This window comes from Hyperoodon ampullatus (assembly GCF_949752795.1).
Source record: "Hyperoodon ampullatus genome assembly, chromosome: 2".
In the NCBI taxonomy this organism is placed as follows: domain Eukaryota; kingdom Metazoa; phylum Chordata; class Mammalia; order Artiodactyla; family Ziphiidae; genus Hyperoodon; species Hyperoodon ampullatus.
This window is the reverse complement of record NC_136915.1, coordinates 126,516,891-126,537,930: the sequence shown is the minus strand read 5'-3', so window position 1 is coordinate 126,537,930 and position 21,040 is coordinate 126,516,891. Positions and strand designations below refer to the sequence as shown.

The following is a 21,040-nucleotide window of genomic DNA, read 5'->3' as shown; positions in this document are numbered from 1 at the left end:
TTACTTCACTCTGTATGACACGCTCTAGGTCCATCCACCTCACTACAAATAACTCAATTTCGTTTCATTTTATGGATGAGTAATATTCCATTGTATATATGTGCCACATCTTCTTTATCCATTCATCTGTTGATGGACACTTAGGTTGCTTCCATGTTCTGGCTACTGTACATACAGCTGCAATGAACATTGTGGTGCATGACTCTTTTTGAATTATGGATTTCTCAGGGTATAGGCCTAGTAGTGGGATTGCTGGGTCGTACGGTAGTTCTATTTGTAGTTTTTTAAGGAACCTCCATACTGTTCTCCGTAGTGGCTGTATCAATTTACATTCCCAACAACAGTGCAAGAGGGTTCCCTTTTCTCCACATCCTCTCCAGTATTGTTTCTAGATTTTCCGATGATGGCCATTCTGACCAGTGTGAGATGATATCTCATTGTAGTTTTGATTTGCATTTCTCTAATGATAAATGATGTTGAGCATTCTTTCATGTGTTTGTTGGCAATCTGTATATCTTCTTTGGAGAAATGTCTATTTAGGTCTTCTGCCCATTTTGGAATTGGGTTGTTTGTTTTTTTCATATTGAGCTGCATGAGCTGCTTGTAAATTTTGGAGATTAATCCTTTGTCAGTTGCTTCATTTGCAAATATTTTCTCCCATTCTGAGGGCTGTCTTTTGGTCTTGTTTATGGTTTCCTTTGCTGTGCAAAAGCTTTTAAGTTTCATTAGGTCCCATTTGTTTATTTTTGTTTTTATTTCCATTTATCTGAGAGGTGGGTCAAAATGGATCTTGCTGTGATTTATGTCATAGAGAGTTCTGCCTATGTTTTCCTCTAAGAGTTTGATAGTGTCTGGCCTTACATTTAGGTCTTTAATCCATTTTGAGTTCATTTTTGTGTATGGTGTTAGGGAGTGTTCTAATTTCATACTTCTACATGTACCTGTCCAGTTATCCCAGCACCACTTATTGAAGAGGCTGTCTTTTCTCCACTGTATATTATTGCCTCCTTTATCAAAGATAAGGTGACCATATGCGTGTGGGTTTATCTGTGGGCTTTCTATCCTGTTCCATTGGTCTATATTTCTGTTTTTGTGTGAGTACCATACTGTCTTGATTACTGTAGCTTTGCAGTATAGTCTGAAGTCAGGGAGCCTGATTCCTCCAGCTCCGTTTTTCGTTCTCAAGATTGCTTTGGCTGTTCGGGGTCTTTTGTGTTTCCACACAAATTTTGAAATTTTTTGTTCTAGTTCTGTGAAAAATGCCAGTGGTAGTTTGACAGGGATTGCACTGAACCTGTAGATTGCTTTGGGTAGTATAGTCATTTTCACAATGTTGATTCTTCCAATCCAGGAGCATGGTATATCTCTCCATCTATTTGTATCATCTTTAATCTCTTTCATCAGTGTCTTGTAATTTTCTGCATACAGGTCTTTTCTCTCATTCGGTAGGTTTATTCCTAGATATTTTTTTCGTTGTTGCAGTGGTAAATGGGAGTGTTTTCTTGATTTCACTTTCAGATTTTTCATCATTAGTGTATAAGAATGCCAGAGATTTCTGTGCATTAATGTTGTATCCTGCTACTTTATGAAATTCATTGATTACCTCTGGCACTTTTCTGGTAGCATCTTTAGGATTCTCTATGTATAGTATCATGTCATCTGCAAACAGTAACAGCTTTACTTCCTCTTTGCCGATTTGGATTCCTTTTATTTCTTTTTCTTCTCTGACTGTTGTGGCAAAAACTTCCAAAACTATGTTGAATAAGAGTGGTGAGAGTGGGCAGACTTGTCTTGTTCCTGATCTTAGTGGAAATGGTTTCAGTTTTTCACCATTGAGGATGATGTTGGCTGTGGGTTTGTCATATATGGCCTTTACTATGTTGAGGAAAGTTCCCTCTATGCCTACTTTCTGCAGGGTTTGTATCATAAATGGGTGTTGAATTTTGTCGAAAGCTTTCTCTGCATCTATGAGATGATCATATGGTTTTTCTCCTTCAATTTGTTAATATGGTGTATCACATTGATTGATTTGCATTTATTGAAGAATCCTTGCATTCCTGGAATAAACTAGACATGATCATGGTGTATGATCCTTTTAATGTGCTGTTGGATTCTGTTTGCTAGTATTTTGTTCAGGATTTTTGCATCTATGTTCATCAGTGATATTGGCCTGTAGTTTTCTTTCTTTGTGACATGCTTGTCTGGTTTTGGTATCAGGGTGATGGTAGCTTCGTAGAATGAGTTTGGGAGTGTTCCTCCCTCTGCTATCTTTTGGAAGAGTTTGAGAAGGATAGGTGTTAGCTCTTCTCTAAATGTTTGATAGAATTTGGCTGTGAAGCCATCTGGTCCTGGGCTTTTGTTTGTTGGAAGATTTTTGATCACAGTTTCAATTTCAGTGCTTGTGATTGGTCTGTTCATATTTTCTATTTCTTCCTGGTTGAGTCTTGGCAGGTTGTGCATTTCTAAGAATTTGTCCGTTTCTTCCAGGTTGTCCATTTTATTGGCATAGAGTTGCTTGCAGTATTCTCTCATGATCTTTTGTATTTCTGCAGTGTCAGTTGTTACTTCTTTTTCATTTCTAATTCTATTGATTTGAGTCTTCTCCCTTCTTTCCTTCATGAGTCTGGCTAATGGTTTATCAATTTTCTTTATCTTCTCAAAGAACCAGCTTTTAGTTTTATTGATCTTTGCTATAATTTCCTTCATTTCTTTTTCATTTATTTCTGATCTGATCTTTACGATTTCTTTCCTTCTGCTAACTTTGGGGGTTTTTTTTGTTCTTCTTTCTCTAATTGCTTTAGGTGCAAGGTTAGGTTGTTTATTTGAGATGTTTCCTGTTTCTTAAGGTAGGATTGTATTGCTATAAACTTCCCCCTTAGAACTGCTTTTGCTGAATCCCATAGGTTTTGGGTCGTGTCTCCATTGTCATTTGTTTCTAGGTATTTTTTGATTTCCTCTTTGATTTCTTCAGTGATCACTTCATTATTAAGTAGTGTATTGTTTAGCCTCCGTGTGTTTGTATTTTTTACAGATCTCTTCCTGTAATTGATATCTAGTCTCATAGTGTTGTTGTCGGAAAAGATACTCGATACGATTTCAATTTTCTTATATTTACCAATGCTTGGTTTGTGACCCAAGATACGATCTATCCTGGAGAATGTTCCATGAGCACTTGAGAAGAATGTGTATTCTGTTGTTTTGGGATGGAATTTCCTATAAATATCAATTAAGTCCATCTTGTTTAATGTATCATTTAAAGCTTGTGTTTCCTTATTTATTTTCATTTTGGATGATCCATTGGTGAAAGTGGGGTGTTAAAGTCCCCTACTATGATTGTGTTACTGTCGATTTCCCCTTTTATGGCTGTTAGTATCTGCCTTATGTATGGAGGTGCTCCTATGTTGGGTGCATAAATATTTACAATTGTTGTATCTTCTTCTTGGATCAATCCCTTGATCATTATGTAGTGTCCTTCTTTGTCTCTTGTAATTGTCTTTATTTTAAAGTCTATTTTGAAGTTTTTAATTTTGATGAGGTCCAATTTATCAATTTTTCATTGGTTGCTTGTGCATTTGGTATCAAATCTAAAATACCACTGCCCAATCCAAGATCACAAAGATTTATGCATTTTCTTCTAAGAGATTTATAGTTTTAGCTTTTATATTTAGGTCTTTAATCCATTTTGAATTATTATTTGTACACTGTATAAGGTAGGGGTCTAAATTGATTCTTCTGCATGTGGAAATCCCGTTGTACCAGAATCATTTGTTGAAGACTATTCTCCTGCAGTGAATGGTTTTGCTACCTTTGTCAAAAATTTACCAGAGTTGTATACGTTTCTCAACTCTCAGTTCTCTCCCATTGATCTATGACTATCCTCCGTGTCTCTTTTTGACTACACCACCTAGCACAGAACCTAAAATATGAAAGCACTCAGTAAAGATTTAGTAGGTGAATAAATCGCTTGTCAATAATAAAATGATTAAAGTGTGAGTTGAGCAATACCTTAGGGAGCATTATCCTAACCCAGTATTTAAAAAGCAAGAAACTGAGGCCTAAGAGAGGTTACCTGACTAGCTCAAAGGCAGAGAACAAATTACCTAAGAGCCAGAGGCAGGACGTGAATTCAGCTTTCCTAACGTTTGGTGCAGGGCTCTTTCCATAATATCATGCGGCTTTCTCAACTAAACTGAACTGCCTTAATATCTGCCAATGTGTCTGCCTACGAGAACCAGCATGTATATTAGAGACAGACAGGCACATATCCTAATACTTAATCAGAGGGGAACTCTTCATAAGTATAATTCACCAAAAAGCCTTACAATCAAAATGGGCCAGGAAATCATTAGTATACCACTGAATGCAATGTTTCCCTCCAGATAACTGTCTTCTAACTTCACTTTCAGCTCAAGAACATAGCTAGTCATACTTTCAGTCCTTAGAGTATTCTGAATAGAAGAAAACCATTTGTACGACAGTAAAAATAATAAAGCAATCAGGCGCCTAGTTCCATTACCCTGCTCTCCTCACCATTTCCCACCATCATTGTGATGTTTCACTGACTACTAACTGTTGTGAAGAATGCAGAAATAGAGCAATCGTCATAAATTTAACTTTCCTCTACTATCCAGCAATTAGTCTGCCTCTTTCCAAAAACCAGAGAAATTTTAAAGCAGCAGAACAGAAAAACAAAGGGAAACAAGCAACTACAGGAGAAGCCTTCTAAAAGATATATGGAGGATGTATGATTTAGAGGTAAAGGGAAGACACTAAGTGTTCAAACTTAATACTGCATTTATGCATACAAGTAAGGGAAATGCTGTCCGTGCAAATGTTGTGTATACAATATGTATGAGCAGATCATGAATTTTCCTGTAGTCAAGAATATATTCAGCCTTCAGTTTAAAACTACCTCTTCTCAAAATCTTTCTGAGTCACCCAAGCACAATTAACTTGTCCTTCCATAGTGCACCCACTCTTCCTTCTACAGACTCCATAACTGTAATGATTATAGCGTATTTTAATAGTTACCTCACAAGTTTGTCTCCCTTCTAAACTATCATCTCACTGAGGGTAGAAACCATGTGTTTTTAGTGTTGTGTTGAGTGTAGAATTTAGCATAGCCCTGGCATATAGCAAGCACTTTATAATTCTTCATTGAATGAACATTTTCAAAATGTTTTGTAATACTGAACATACCTGTTCAAAAGTATCAATAACAAGAAATTATTCATTCTTGCTGTGATAATTCCCAAATGTTATAGTTCACATGTATACAGTTGTCATATTGTATATACACTTAGAGTATATGTACTTAGGAAGTATATGTCATACACTTCCTTACTCTAAGTACAAACTTCAAAGTTGGCCAATCTGCTAAAAACAAATAAATCTAACTCACTATGTTTAGAGCTGAATGTTGTAGTGTTGACCATCTCTGCTAATAAGGCAATTTTATACTCCTAGGCAAAAACACAATAAAAAGTTCGAGACTAATCAACCACAAGCAGCAGGATCTAAGTGGCGTCTTACGAAGGAGATGGGGAACCTCTCTATAGAAACACGTAAAGGAATTCTTGAGGGCAAGATATTTTATGTTCACCAAAAAGAATTATAGATTCAACAAAAAAAATAAAATGACTGTCAAATACCGGTCTACTGGTAAATGTAAAAGCTTTGGAGTCTGAAAGTCCTGATATTAAGATATGCCTCTGATGTGACCTCTTTAGGAAGGTCACTTCACCTGTCTGTGCCTCTTTCAGTTCCTCTTTTGTAAAATGTGAATAAGAATGCCTACCTCAGAAAGCTCCCCGTGAGGATCAAATGATACTGTATAAAGGACCTGGCACAGATGCTCAGACACTAGCATGTAACAGTGTTCGTTCCCTTCCTACCTGGCAACAGGTTGTCACTTAAGGAACAGAGTCAGAAAACTCTCTTGGCTGAAAATATTTCTCCCAACAGATGTCAGTCAATGTTTCAAGTTTCACCATAAGGAAATTCTGTTTGGATTTTCAAAAGCCCCAATTAAATGTTTAAAAATCTGCCATTTAATGTATCTGTCTTTCAAAGATAACCTGTCAAGGCCCTAAAGTACTGGGGGATTTCTTTTGATAAAGATAAAACAGGGAAAGGCCTATGGAGGATAACTCCTAAATGAGGAGGTTGAAGAAACAAGGAAAAAGCAGTGAAAGGGTCCTAGAGAAAAACTTTTTCTACTTTATAATATTACAATCAGTCTCATCTAACTACATACCACACATACACTCATAGAAAATCCATAAATTCATCAGTAAACCTGCATGGCAATTTAAGGTTATATTATTAAGAGGTGAAATTTCTGTTATTAAAACAAAAAAGATAAGTCCCAAACCACAATTTAATGATGTATTTCTGACCACTATTACCAAAGAAAAGATGTAGTCTGGGATAAACTATTTGTCTATGTTCCTGCAAACTGTCGACTGTGTGCTCACAGTGTGAATTTTGATAAAATCGTAGTACAGATGGCACGATAGCTATGTCATATAAATTATTAATAAATTTACATAAAGAAAAAACTCAAAACCATTCCATTATCTTTACAGACCTGACCAAGACAATGTAATGTCCCAACTTACTCTTCAAATTTATTCCTATTATTAAGGTGCAACCACTACTACTTTTTTTTCCAAGTCCAGCCCAAATTCTCAGTCACTCACCCGCCCTCCATCTTATGAATCCTGTGCTTCCTCTCCGCCTGTGGCCTCCACCAAAGGGACTCTATAAAGTAAATGTGGAGAATTACTGCCCAAAGTGAAAGAATTAAACATACTTAAAGTCCTAGAAAGGCTAATAAACCCTTGATTCATTAACTTAGAGAGGAGAAAGTAAATCCACAAGCTAGAGGATAGGATTATACTCCAATTCTAAAATGTCAAAATATGTCTAAGATTCAAAATGTCTGAAACAGAACTTTCCAAAATCCAGCAAAACAAATTTAGTATTATTTGTGGATGAAGATATAAATGATATTTCTGCCTTCCTGGGCTCACAGAAAAACTCATCTTTATCAATGAAATCAGAGAAAAGAAAAATAAAGATTTGAATAAAAACAATTAAGAATTGCATTTTAAAGATCATATACATATAAAGAATATTAAAGGTTCTCTTTTCTTCTCCTCTTAGCATTTTTATGCTACATCTATAAACCTAATATTTGCATCCATCTTCTCCTTGTCTCTTGATAGAGTGAAGAAAGCACCTCTAATCGGAATGCCTGCAATCCTGCTCTTCTTCCTACATTTCCCTTCATAATAAATATTATCACATAACCTCCATCAATGAAGAGAAAAATCACTAATGCATCTGTAATTTTCCTCCATTACCCCATATGCAAAATTTATGCCAAGTCAAAATAATGACAATGATGACAACAGGTTAAACACATCACTTTTTATGTTAGAGGCACAGTGCTAAATGCTTTCCATAAATTATTTAATTCTCAAAACCACTGTATAAGATAGTGCTATGGACTGTTTGTGTCCCCGCCACAAATTCATATGTTGAAAGCCTAACCCCCAGTGTGATGGGGCCTTTGGGAAGAAATTAGGCTTAGATGGGGTCACAAGGGTGGGGCCCTCATGATGGCATTAGTACCCTTATAAGAAGAGACGTCCAAGAGCTTGTTGTGTCTCTTTCCACCTAGTGAGAACACAACGAAAAGGTACTGCCTGCAAGCCAGGAAGAAAGTCCTCACCAGAACCCAAAAATGCTGAAACCATGCTCTCAGACTTCACAGCCTCCAGAACTGTGAGAAATAACTTTCTGTCATTTAAGCTGCCCAGTCTATGATATTTTGTCATGGCAGCCCAAGCTAATTCCCTGTTTTACAAGTGAGAAAACTATGGCTTAAACAGGCTAAATAACTTTCCTACAGAGGATCCAGGCTACAGTGGTAGAGTCGGGATTTAAACCTGGCTTTTAATACTGTTGCACTAATGTCTCTACAACATTGAGTTCCTAATAAGTAACCAATTATATTATGTGCAAGAGATCAAAATAAAGTTGCCTTAAAAAACTCATACATCTAATCATATATTATAAACAAACATACGGACTGCCAAAGTATGAATTCCTCCAGGTTTGGTACCCAAGAAATGTTTATTGAAATAAACAGAAAAAACATCAAACAATAATGCAATGTGTTGAGTGTTGTATGAGTAGGTCAAATAAAGTAACACAAAGGTTTCCAGAAGGAAGCAATTAATTCCAGGGGTGAATAAGACAACTATTATGAGATTGGTAGAGTATGAAAAAAGTCATAAGTAAATGAAAGGCAGTCAGAACAGGGTATAATTAATTACATTTGGTGGGAATTTATCAGGGATTACTAGTAGATATTACATATAAGCTGTCTCTTCAAAGATGAATAGAATATCACTTTTGGAATAAGAGATCATTCGAGGTTGAATGGACTATATGGACAAAAACATGGAGTATGAAAATGTAGCTGCCTGTTCTTTTTTGATCCCATATTCAACACTGTAGTTTACAGTATAAAATATCTTAACAGATGCCCCTGTCTCTCATAGCTTCCTTTTTCAAACCACTCTACAGAAAGTATAAAAGTAATCATCCTAAAACACAGATCAGATTGGCTCCTTGTTCAAAACATTCGATAGTCCTACTCTGCCTACAAGATACTATTTAAATTCCTCAGACTAGAATGTTAGGTCTCTCACAATCTGTCCCTGTTTTTCCTTTCCTTTCCAATTCACCTTGAGTCATGATTCCGCTACACTGAAGCTACACCGGATTATTTGCTGCTCTTAAACAGGCCCTGTTAAAATGTCCCCCACTGGACCATGGCACATCTTCAAGACCCATGTGAAAGAACTTCTTTGGAAATATAACCTTGCCTATTGTCTCACTTATTACTCTCTGTCTTGTGTTAGTTACATTCCTACATGTATGTCTCCATTAAAGACTACAAGCTCTTTGAGAGATGACTCCTACCCTACACACAGAGTTATCAAAAAAAAATTGAATCAAATCTTTGAGTCTATATGCCTAGGTAGGTACTATACAAGGAGCTGAACGTTAAAATGCAATATGATAAGAGCACTACTAGAAAAATTGTGTGAGTATTACGACAATCACCCAACTCAGCCTGCAGAGGTGCAGAACAGCTTCCCACAGAGCATGACAAACTGATTCTTAAAAGATGAATATGAAGAAGACATAGGTAAAACATACACACACAGGTATGAAACAGTGCCACGTGTAAGAACTAGAAGAAATTCAATGTTTCTAGAACGTAAAATATGGAGCCAGAAGTGGCGAAGTATAAAGCTATAGAGACAAAAGGCTGCATACGCTGTGTTGAGAAACATTTTATGCTGTGGGCCAGTGGTTTAGAATTAGTAAAAAGCCCCAATTCGTACTGCGCCAAAACCAGGTGTAAGTTATACTGTAAGACATTTAAAAAATTGAATTAAACAGGTGGTACTGATATTTGCAAGTCTCGAAAGTCAAACAGATTAAAAAGGTATACAGTAAAGAGTCTCATCACACCTCTGTCATCTGCCCAGTTCATACCCTACTTCCTGGGGAAAACTGTTAGTTTCTTCTTTTTCCTTCCTGAGTTCCTTATGCCAATAGAGCAAACAAATCTAGTTCCCCTCCTTTACACAAAAACTGCTGTATAATATGTTCTGCACCTTACTCTTTTCCTTTTTACTTGCAATGATTTTTCCATGATTTTCCAAATAAATACTATTCTTCCTATTCTTTTTCAACTGCATAATATTCCATTATACTGCTGTATCATTACTTACTTAACCTATCCACTATTAATGGACATTTGAGCTTTTGTTTCATTCTACTACAATATATTGCTTTGGTTGACATATATGAAGAAAACCTAGCCTTATGCAGGTATGACTAGAAAAGGGGAGAAAAACGTTAATAAAGTTTTCAGATTATTGTGGATAATCTCCAAATCTTTTGCTATTACACACAATATTTGTATGAATAACCCTGTACATACATCATTACAAAATGTGAAAATATACCTGAAGGATACATTCCCGAAATGTGAATATACATTTGTAATTTTGATATATATTATCAAATTATCCCCAGAGAAATAGAACCAGTATAGATTTCCCACCAGCAATGAATAAGCAGTGACACTGCCTGGTTCCTCAGAGGATCCTAGGGAAATCTACCTTTTAAAATCGTAATCAAGGGCTTCCCTGGTGGCACAGTGGTTGAGAGTCCGCCTGCCGATGCAGGGGACACGGGTTCATGCCCTGGTCTGGGAAGATCCCACATGCCACGGAGCAGCTAGGCCCGTGAGCCATGGCCGCTGAGCCTGTGCGTCCAGAGCCTGTGCTCCGCAACGGGAGAGGCCACAACAGTGAGAGGCCCACGTACCGCCAAAAAAAAAAAAAAAAATCGTAATCAAGGAAGAAAAATCCAGAAGAAGCATGACATAAACAATCAAACAGGTCAAGAAAAAAAACAGGAATTATGAGGTTCTGGAGTACAAGCAAGAAGACATGATTGGTCTCTAGTGTCAAATATTACCAGGGAGATCTAATAATTAAATAATAAACTAAACTATAAAACTTAAATAATTAAAGCAGTATGGTTAGCCATGCAAAAATAGAACAAATCAAGATAGAATAAAAACATACAGTAATGAAGAATAAAGGTAATTAAGAATAAAAGGAAGATAATACTATTCCCCACCAAAAGGAATCAGAGCTCCCTGGAGAAATTGGTTGATTCTAGAGCTGGGAAACTATATGATGAGGCTGGAATATTTTATTGTGTCAGAAAGTCTTCATAAATTGATGGGAACATGTCAAAAGAATATAGAGCTAGCTTTTCAGGGCTTACATGGGCCAAATCTAGGATAATTTGAGCATTTCAGAATTAATAGTGATGGGAAAAGACTATAATCCATTGAATAAAATAGCATTCATGAAGGAGAACCTTTTTTTGTAGTGAAAAGTCAATTAAAATTAAAGAAGAACAACTAAATTAGAAAATCACCATGAATAACAAACAGCCGGCTCAAACAAGAACCATAATTGGATGCTGAAACTCGTGGGCCAAAGTTTGAGGAGCAACCAGATATTTATATGGTCACAAAGTATTACACCACAGGACTTCCCTGGTGGCACAGTGGTTAAGAATCCACCTGTCAATGCAGGGGGCACAGGTTCGAGCCCTGGTCCGGGAAGATCCCACATGCCGCGGAGCAACTAAGCCCATGCGCCACAACAACTGCCCTAGAGGCGCCCTAGAGGCCGCAAGCCACAACTGCTGAGCCTGCGTGCCTAGAGCTCATGCTCCACAATGAGAAGCCACCGCAGTGAGAAACCTGCACACCTCAATGAAGAGTAGGCCCAGTTCACCGCAACTAGAGAAAGCCTGCCCGCAGCAACGAAGAGCCAGCGCAGCCAAAAATAAATTAATTAATCAGGGCTTCCCTGGTGGCGCAGTGGTTGGGAGTCTGCCTGCTAATGCAGGGGACATGGGTTCGAGCCCTGGTATGGGAAGATCCCACATGCCGCGGAGCAACTAGGCCCGTGAGCCACTACTGAGCTTGCGCGTCTGGAGCCTGTGCTCCACAACAAGAGAGGCCGCGATAGTGAGAGGCCTGCGCGCCACGATGAAGAGTGGCCCCCGCTTGCCACAACTAGAGAAAGCCCTCACACAGAAACGAAGACCCAACACAGCAAAAATAAAAAATGAATAAATTAATAAACTCCTACCCCCAACATCTTAAAAAAAAATAAAAAAATAAAAAAATTAATTAATCAATAAAAAAAAGGTATCACACCACAAGATTCTTATTAATTACAGAGGGAATAATAATAACCTTACAATGGAGAAGAATCTTGGTAGACACCGTTGTAACCAGTGATCAAAGTTAACATCACCAGGATTGGGACGGAGCAATATCATGTGCTTCCTGATTAAAGTAGACTAAAGAGACATGACAACTGATGTATCAGTTGCATGACCAGACATGATGATGTCACATAATAACTCTTGCATGATGATCCAAGATTTTTTTGGAGAGGGAGGGCTTATAAAGGTTATTATTGACAATATCTGGATAATAGCATTGTGTCAATGTTAATTTCTTAATTTTGATAACTATACTTCAATTATGTAAGATAACATCCTACTTTTAAGTAACACACACTTAAGTATATAAAGGTAAAAGGGTCATCATGTCTCAAAAGGTTCAGAAAATAAATCTATGTATTTGAACCTAAGTATCTTTAAATATATTTAAAATATTTCGATATAAATATATTTTAAATACCATATATTGATGGGGAAGGAGGAACAAAGCACTGAGACAGAGAGGAAATGACAGGGAGGATAAGGACAGAAAAAAGAAAGACAATGCAAACATGGAAAATGTTAACATTTGAGGAATGAGCATATGGACTTCTCTGTACATCTGCCTCTGTCAAACGCCTGTTCATATTCTTTGTCCACTTTTCTATTTATCTTTTTCTTAATGTTTTATGGACACACACTATAAAAAATGTTAATCCTTATTTTTTCCCCAATATGTGATGGCTTTTGTTATAGAGAAGATTTAGTTTTTACAAAATCAAAACTTTAAAAATTCTTAATGCTACAATAATGATGATGTTTGGGTGATGTGGTTATGGATGCTTTATTTGTTTTAAGTTTTTTTAACTTATCTGTATTTCACAAATCTTTACTAAGCACCTATTAATTTTTTAATGAAAAAAGGGTTATATTTTTATATTCCTTAAGCAAAATCCCAGAACTCTTCACAGAACCTGATTCTAAAAATCAAACGGATTTATTTAACAATTTCTCTCTTAAAAACCTTTGGAGGCAAGAAGAGCTAAGCCAACAGTGAAGAAGAGTAAAAAGAGTTTGAGACTTGCCTTAGAGAGATCAGTACTTGTTGTAAAGTGGTACTGGTACAGGAATAAAAAAGCAGGCTAAAAGAGAGCAGAGAGAGCCTGGAAGCAAACCCACATATAAAAAGAACAATATGATGGATTACCCAACAAATGAGATTGAGGCAACTATTATACTTTTAGAAGAATAATAAGATTAGATCCCCTTCTTAACACCCCCCCCACACACACACACAAAACATAACATCCTCAAGGTGGAATAAAGAAGAACTAAATGTGAAATAACTTTTAGATATCTTATGAAAAAATGTAAGACACTCTGGTAGTGAGGCTCCAAGACAGCCTTCAGTGATCCTCTCACGCTGGTATTCCAGTCTCAGTATGGTCTCCTCCCACAATGAACAGGCTGAGTGACAGTCTGTGACTTCAAAGCCTAGATCATAAAAGACATTAGCTTCCACTCTGATCTCCTGGCTCACTCATTCAGGGGAAGTCAGCCTCCAAATTATGATAACACTCCAGTGGCCCTAGTAAAGGATCACATCAAGAGGAACTGAGTCCTCCCACCAACAGCCTACACCAACTCACTGGCCATTTGAGTAGGCTATCTTTAAAAGTAAGTCCTCCAGCCTTAATTAAACCTACAGATGACTGAAGCCCTGACTGACATGTTGACTGCAACCTCATAAGAGACCAAGATCATAACCACACAAACACCCTGCTCCTAGAAATGAAAAGAAATAATAAATATTTATTGTTTCTTTTAACCAAATATGTTTTGCTGGTAATTTGTTATGCAGCAATAGACAATAAATACAGACTATTGTTATAACCTCAATGTAGGAAAGGAAGTTCTTAAAAATTATTAGAACTATAAGAACTATAAGAATTATAAGAAGCAAAATTATAAAGGAAAAGATTGACAAATGTATCTATATTGAAAATGAAAGGTTTTGGTACAAAAAAGTTAGTACTCATACAACTAAAAGGACAAGCCACAAACTAAAAGAAAATATTTATAACTCAAATACCAAATAATGAATATCAATTCTTGAAAAATTCCTACAAATCAACAAGGACAAACCATCTAATACAAAAAAGGGGGTGGGGCAAAGAGTAGAAAATGCAATTTATGAAAGAAATTACATAGCAATAAACATATGAGAAGAACTAGAAATGCCATTAATAACCAGAGAAATTCAAATTTAAAACACCAAAATACCATTTCTCACACATCAGAATGATAAAAATTATGTGTGACAAGAAGAAAAGTCTCACAAACTGCTAGTGGAAGTAAACTGTTAACAACCACTTCAGAAAACAATATACAAAATCTAGTAAAGGTTAAGGCAGAGCATACCCTATGACCTAGCAATTTTCTATTTGCAATAAACATTTCACATATACATGGGGAACGTACAAAAACATTTGTTGCAGCACTGCTTGTAATAGGTAAAAAACTGGCAACCACTTAAAGCTCTTCAACAGAACAGTTTTAAAAAGTGTGGTTTATTCATGCAAAACCACGCAGCAGTGAAAATGAAGAAATCACAACTCCGTGTATCAATATAAATACACCTTAAAAACATAACACTAAAAAAAGGTTTATAAAGGCTATCAGCTGATTTTTCAGCAGAAACTGCAGGCCAGAAGAGAGTGGCACAATAAATTTAGAGTGAGGAAAAGGAAAAAACTACAACCAAGAATGCTCTACTCAGCAAGGCTCTCATTCAGATTTGATGAAGAAATCAAAACCTTTACAGACAAGCAAAAGCTAAAAGAATTCAGCACCACCAAACCAGCTTTACAGAAAATGTTAAAGGAACTTCTCTACACGAAAAAGAAAAGGCCACAACTAGGAATAAGAAAATTACGAAATAAAAAACATCACCAGTAAAGGGAAACATACAATAAAGGTAGGAAATCATGAACACACACCAAGCTAGTAGGGAGGTTAAAAGACAAAAGTAGTAAAATCATCTCTATCCACAATAAGGGATACACAGAACAATTAGATGTAAAATACAATGTCTAAAACAGTAACTGTGAGAGAAGGAGAGTGCAAATGTAAGGTTGTTAAAATGTATTCGAAAGTGAGAGATCAGTAACTTAAAACAACCAAGTATATATATAGAGTGCCTTAAAAAAAACTTATGGTAACCACAAATGATTCACTTTGCTATAAAGCAGAAACTAACACACCATTGTAAAGCAATTATACTCCAATAAAGACGTTTAAAAAAAAAAAAAACCTGTAACAGATATACACACAAAAAAGAAAAGGGAATCCAAACAAAACACTAAATAAAGATACTCATCAAATCACAAGAAGAGAACAAAAGAAGAAGGGGGTGAGACCTACAAAAGCAAATACAAAACAATTTTAAAAATGGCAACAAGAACATACGTACTGACAATTACCTTAAATGTAAATGAATGAACTAAATGCTCCAGCCAGAAGTCTTGGACTGACTGAATGTATACAAAAACAAGACCACATATATGCTGCCTACGAAAGACTCACTTCAGATCTAGAGACACATAGAGACTGAAAGTGAGGGGATGGAGAAAGGCATTCCAGGCAAATGGAAATCAAAAGAAACCTGGAGTAGCAATACTCATATCAGACAAAATAGACTTTAAAACAAAGACTGTTACAAGAGACAGAGATGGACACTCATCCATCTATGATCAAGGGATCAATCCAAGAAGATATAACAATTATAAAATACATGCAGCCAGTATAGGAGCATCTCAATATATAAAGAAAATGTTAACAGACATAAAAGGAGAAGTCGGGGGGCTTCCCTGGTGGCGCAGTGGTTGAGAGTTCACTTGCCGATGCAGGGGACACGGTTTCATGCCCCAGTCCGGGAAGATCCCACATGCCACGGAGCGGCTAAGCCCGTGAGCCTTGGCTGCTGAGACTGCGGGTCCGGAGCCTGTGCTCCGCAAAGGGAGAGCCCACAACAGTGAGAGGCCCGTGTACCGCAAAAAAAAAAAAAAGGAGAAGTCGACAGTAATACAATAATAGTAGGGGACTTTAACGCCCCACTTAACATCAATTGACAGATCATCCAGACAGAAAATCAATAAGGAAACACCGACCTTAACTAACACATTAGGCCAAATGTACTTAAATGATATATAGAGAGAGCATTCCACCTGAAAGCAGCAGAATACACATTCTTTTCAAGTGCACATGGAACATTCTCCAGGACAGATCACATGCTAGGCCACAAAACAAGCCTTGGTGAATTTAAGGAAATTGAAATCATATCAAGCATCTTTCCCGACCACCAGTCTGTAAGACTAGAAATCAACTACAAGGAAAAAACTGCAAAAAAACACAAACACGTGGAGGCTAAACAATATGCTACTAAACAACCAATGGATCACTGCAGAAATCAAAGAGGAAATCAAAAAATACCTAGAGACAAATGAAAACACAACAATGGGACATGGCAAAAGCAATTCTAAGAAGGAAGTTTATAGCAATACAAGCTTACCTCAGGAAACAAGAAAAATATCAAATAACCTAACCTAAAGCAACTACAGAAAGAAAAACAAAACCCAAAGTTAATAGAAGGAAAAAAATCATAAAGATCAGAGCAGAAATAAATGAAATAGAGACTAGAAAAACAACAGAAAAGATCAATGAAGCCAAAAGCTGGTTCTGTGAAAAGGTAAACAAAATTGATAAAACTTTAACCAGAGTCATCAAGAAAATAAGAGACAGGGCCCAAATCAATCAAAATAGAAATGAGAAAGAAGTTACAAACGACACCGTAGAAATACAGAAATACATTGTTAAGAGATTACTCCAAGCAACTATACACCAATAAAATGGACAACCTAGAAGAAATGGAAAAATTCTTAGCAAGGTACAGTCTCCCAAGACTGAATCAGGAAGGAACAGAAAATATGAACAGACCAATTAACAGTAATGTAATTAAATCAGTAATTTTAAAACTCCCCAAACAAACGAAAGTCCAGGACCAGATGGCTTCACAGGTAAACTCTACCAAACATTTAAAGAAGCATTAACACCTATCCTCCTGAAACTATTCCAAAAAATGGCATAGGAAGGAAAACTTCCAACCTCATTCTATGAAGCCACCATAACCCTAATACCAAAACCAGACAAAGATATCACAATAAAAGAAAATTACAGGCCAGTATCACTGATGAACATAGATGTAAAAATCCTCAACAAAATACTAGCAAACAGAATCCAAAAATACCTTAAAAAGATAACACGCCATGTCGAATGGGATTTGTCCAAGGGATGCAAGGATTTTTCAATATCAGCAAGTCAATGTGATACAGCACATTAACAAATTGAAGAATGAAGCAACCTAAACATTCATTGACAGATGAATGGATAAAGAAGATGTAGTACATACATACAATGGAATGTTACTCAGCCTTTAAAATGAATGAAATAATGCCATTTGCAATAACACGGATGGACCTGGAGATTATCACTCTAAGTGAAGTAAGCCAGACAGAGAAAAACAAATATCGTATGATAGTGCTTATATGAGGAATCTAAAACAAAAATGATATAAACAAACTTATCTACAATACAGAAACAGACTCACAAACTTAGAGAACAAACTTATGGTTATTAGGGGGGAAGGGTGGGTGGGAAGGAACAGATTGGGAGTTTGGAATTGACATGTACACACTGCTATATTTAAAATAGATAATCAACAAGGACTTACTGTATAGCACAGGGAACTCTGCTCAATACTCTGTAATAACCTAAATAGGAAAAGAATTTGAAAAAGAATAGATACATGTATATGTATAACTGAATCACTTTGCTGTACACCTAAAACTAACACAACACTGTTAATCATCTCTACTCCAATATAAAATAAAAATTTAAAAAATTGAAGAATGAACACCGTATGATCATCTCAATAGATGCAAAAAAGCTTTTGATAAAATTCAACATCCATTTATGATAAAAATTCTCCAGGAAGTGGGCATAGACTGAACATACCTCCATATAATAAAGCCCATATATGACAAACCCACAGCTAACATCACACTCAATGGTGAAAAGATAAGACAAGTAAGTAAGCCCACTCTCACCACTTTTATTCAACACAGTTTTGGAAGTCCTAGCCACAGCAATCAGATGTGAATAAGAAATAAAAGGAATCCAAATTGGAAAGAAAGAAGTAAAACTGTCACTGTTTGCAGAAGACATAATACCGTACACAGAAAATCCTCAAGTAGCCACCAAAAAACTACTAGAGCTCATCAATAAATTAGATAAAGTTGCAGGATACAAAATTAATATACAGAAATCTGTTGCATTTCTATACACTAACAATGAAATATCAGAAAGAGAAATTAAAGAAACAATCCCATTTACCATCACATTGAAAAGAATAAAATAGCTAGGAATAAACCTTCCTAGGGAGCCAAAAGACCTATACCCCAAAAACTGTTAAGACACTGATGAAAGAAACTAAAGATGACATAAACATATGGAAAGATACCATTTTCCACAATTGGAAGAATCAATAATTGTTAAAATAACCACATTACCCAAGGAAATCTATATATTCAATGCAATCCCTATCAAATTACCGATGGCATTTCTCACAGAACTAGAACGAATAATTTTTAAATTTATATGGAAACACAAAAGACCCCGAATAGCCAAAACAATCTTGAGAAAGAAGAACTGAGCTGGAGGAATCAGGCTCCCTGACTTCAGACTATACTACAAAGCTACTGTCATCAAAGTAGTATGATACTGACACAAAAACAGACACATACATCAAAGGAACATGATAGAAAGTTCAGGAACAAACCCTCACACCTATGGTCAATTAATCTATGACAACAGAGGCAAGAATATACAATGAAGAAAAGACAGGCTCTTCAGTAAGTGGTGATGGAAAAACTGGACAGCTACATGCAAAAGAATGAAATTAGAACATTCTCTGACACCATACACAAAAATAAACTCAAAACAGATTAAAGACCTGAATGTAAGACTGGACACTATGAAACTCCTAGGGGAAAACATAGGCAGAACACTCTTTAACATAAATCACAGCAATACTTTTTTGGATCCATCTCCTAGAGTAATGAAAATAAAAGCAAAATTAAATAAATGGTACCTAATTAAACTTTTACACAGCAACGAAAACCATAAACAAAACAAAAAGACAACCTGAAGAATGGGAGAAAATGTTTGTAAATGACACAACCAACAAGGGATTAATTTCCAAAATATACAAACAGTTCATACAGGTCAACATCAAAAAACAACCTAATCAAAAAAATGGGCAAAAGACCTAAATAGACATTTCTCCAAAGAAAACATACACATGGCCAACAGGCACATGAAAAGATGCTCAACATTGCCAATTATTAGAGAAATACAAATCAAAACTACAATGAGGTATCATCTCACATCAGTCAGAATAGCCATCATCAAGGTCTACAAATAATAAATGGTGGAGAGGGTGTGGAGAGAAGGGAACCCTGCTACACTATTGATAAGAATGTAAATGGGTGCAGCCACTATGAAGAAAACCATAGAGGTTCCTTAAAAAACTAAAAATAGAGTTACCATATGATCCAGCAACTCCATTCCTGGGCATATATCCAGAAAAGACGAAAACTCCTATTTCAAAAAGATACATGCACCCCAATATTCATAGCAGCACTATTTATAATAGCCAAGGCATGGAAGCAACCTACATATCGACTGAAAGAGAAATGTTTAAAGAAGATATGATATATATGTATGTATATGTATATATATATGTATGTATATATATAACGGGATATTACTCAGCCATAAAAATGAACAAAATAATGCCATTTGCAGCATCATGGATGGACCTAGAGATTACCATACTAAGTGAAGTAAGTCACACAGAGAATACAAAAGTCATGATATCACTTAAATGTGGAATCTAAAAAAAATGATACAAATGAAGTTATTTACAAAACAGAAATAGACTCATAGGCACTGACAACAAACTTATGGTTACCAAAGGGGGAAGCGGGGAAGGTATAAATTAGGAGTATGGCATTAACAGATACATGTTACTATATACAAAATAGGTAAACAAGGGCCTACTGTTTAGCACTATATTCAATACCTCGTAATACCCTATAACGGAAAAGAATCTGAAAAATAATTGATTTATATGTATATATGTATAACTGAATCACTTTGTTGTACACCTAAAACTATCACAACAATGTAAATCACCTACTTAAATAAAAAGAAGAAAAAAGTTGGAGAAGATACGTGCAGTATGGTATCATTTATACAAGTTCTATTATTAATATAAGCATAGATACATAAGAAAATATTTTAAATATAAATGCATGAGAATGGCAAACAGAACTAGGTATACCTCTGGATAAGCAGGGTAAAAGGAGATGGAGTAACATGAGAGGGATGCATAAACTTCAAGTGCATCTGTAATGCTCGACTAATTAAAAAAAAGGATCTGATACTAAAATATAATAAAGCTAGAAGACGGGTACTTGAGTGCTCATCTTATTATTCTCTATAGTTTTTTGTTTGCTTGAATATTCCAAAACAGAATGCTTTTAATCAAAATATAATGGCAGATAACAAACTTAAGCAGTATTTGCAGAAAAGATCAAAAGAGCATTTATACAAATTGATAAGACAACCCAGCATTACGTTCAGTGAATACAACCTGTAAGAGACAAAGTTTTTTTTTCTCTGTAAGAGAAAAATGGCATGCAAAAAACATTAACAAAATTAGAAACTGTAAATACATAGCACAGAAATACATAGCAAAATGTACAAGCTCAAGCTCATTAGTAACACTTCATTCAAAAAATATCCATTGAGTGCCTAAAGGTCCAGATGCTATTCCAGGCTCTGGGAATAGAGCAGTGAACAATATAACTCTCATAGATGAAGCTCACATTCTCAAAGGTAGAGGCAGTCAAAATATAAACAAACAAAAAGTCACGTGCTGGTAAATGCTTTAAAAATATTAGAACAGGTGATGTGGTAGAGATGAGGGAGGAAAAAAAGGATACTCTGGGTGTTCATAGACTCTAGAAGAAGTACACTTGTCCTGAGAAGTAAATAATAAAAAATCCTTCGA

General features: G+C 36.0%; 1 protein-coding gene across 2 annotated transcripts in view; it reads right to left on the bottom strand.

The window, feature by feature from the left end:
- AKT3 (AKT serine/threonine kinase 3) overlaps positions 1 to 21,040 on the bottom strand; it is a gene marked incomplete at both ends in the record, with an annotated part of 378,522 nt that overhangs the window by 313,382 nt on the left and 44,100 nt on the right. The window lies entirely within an intron of this gene.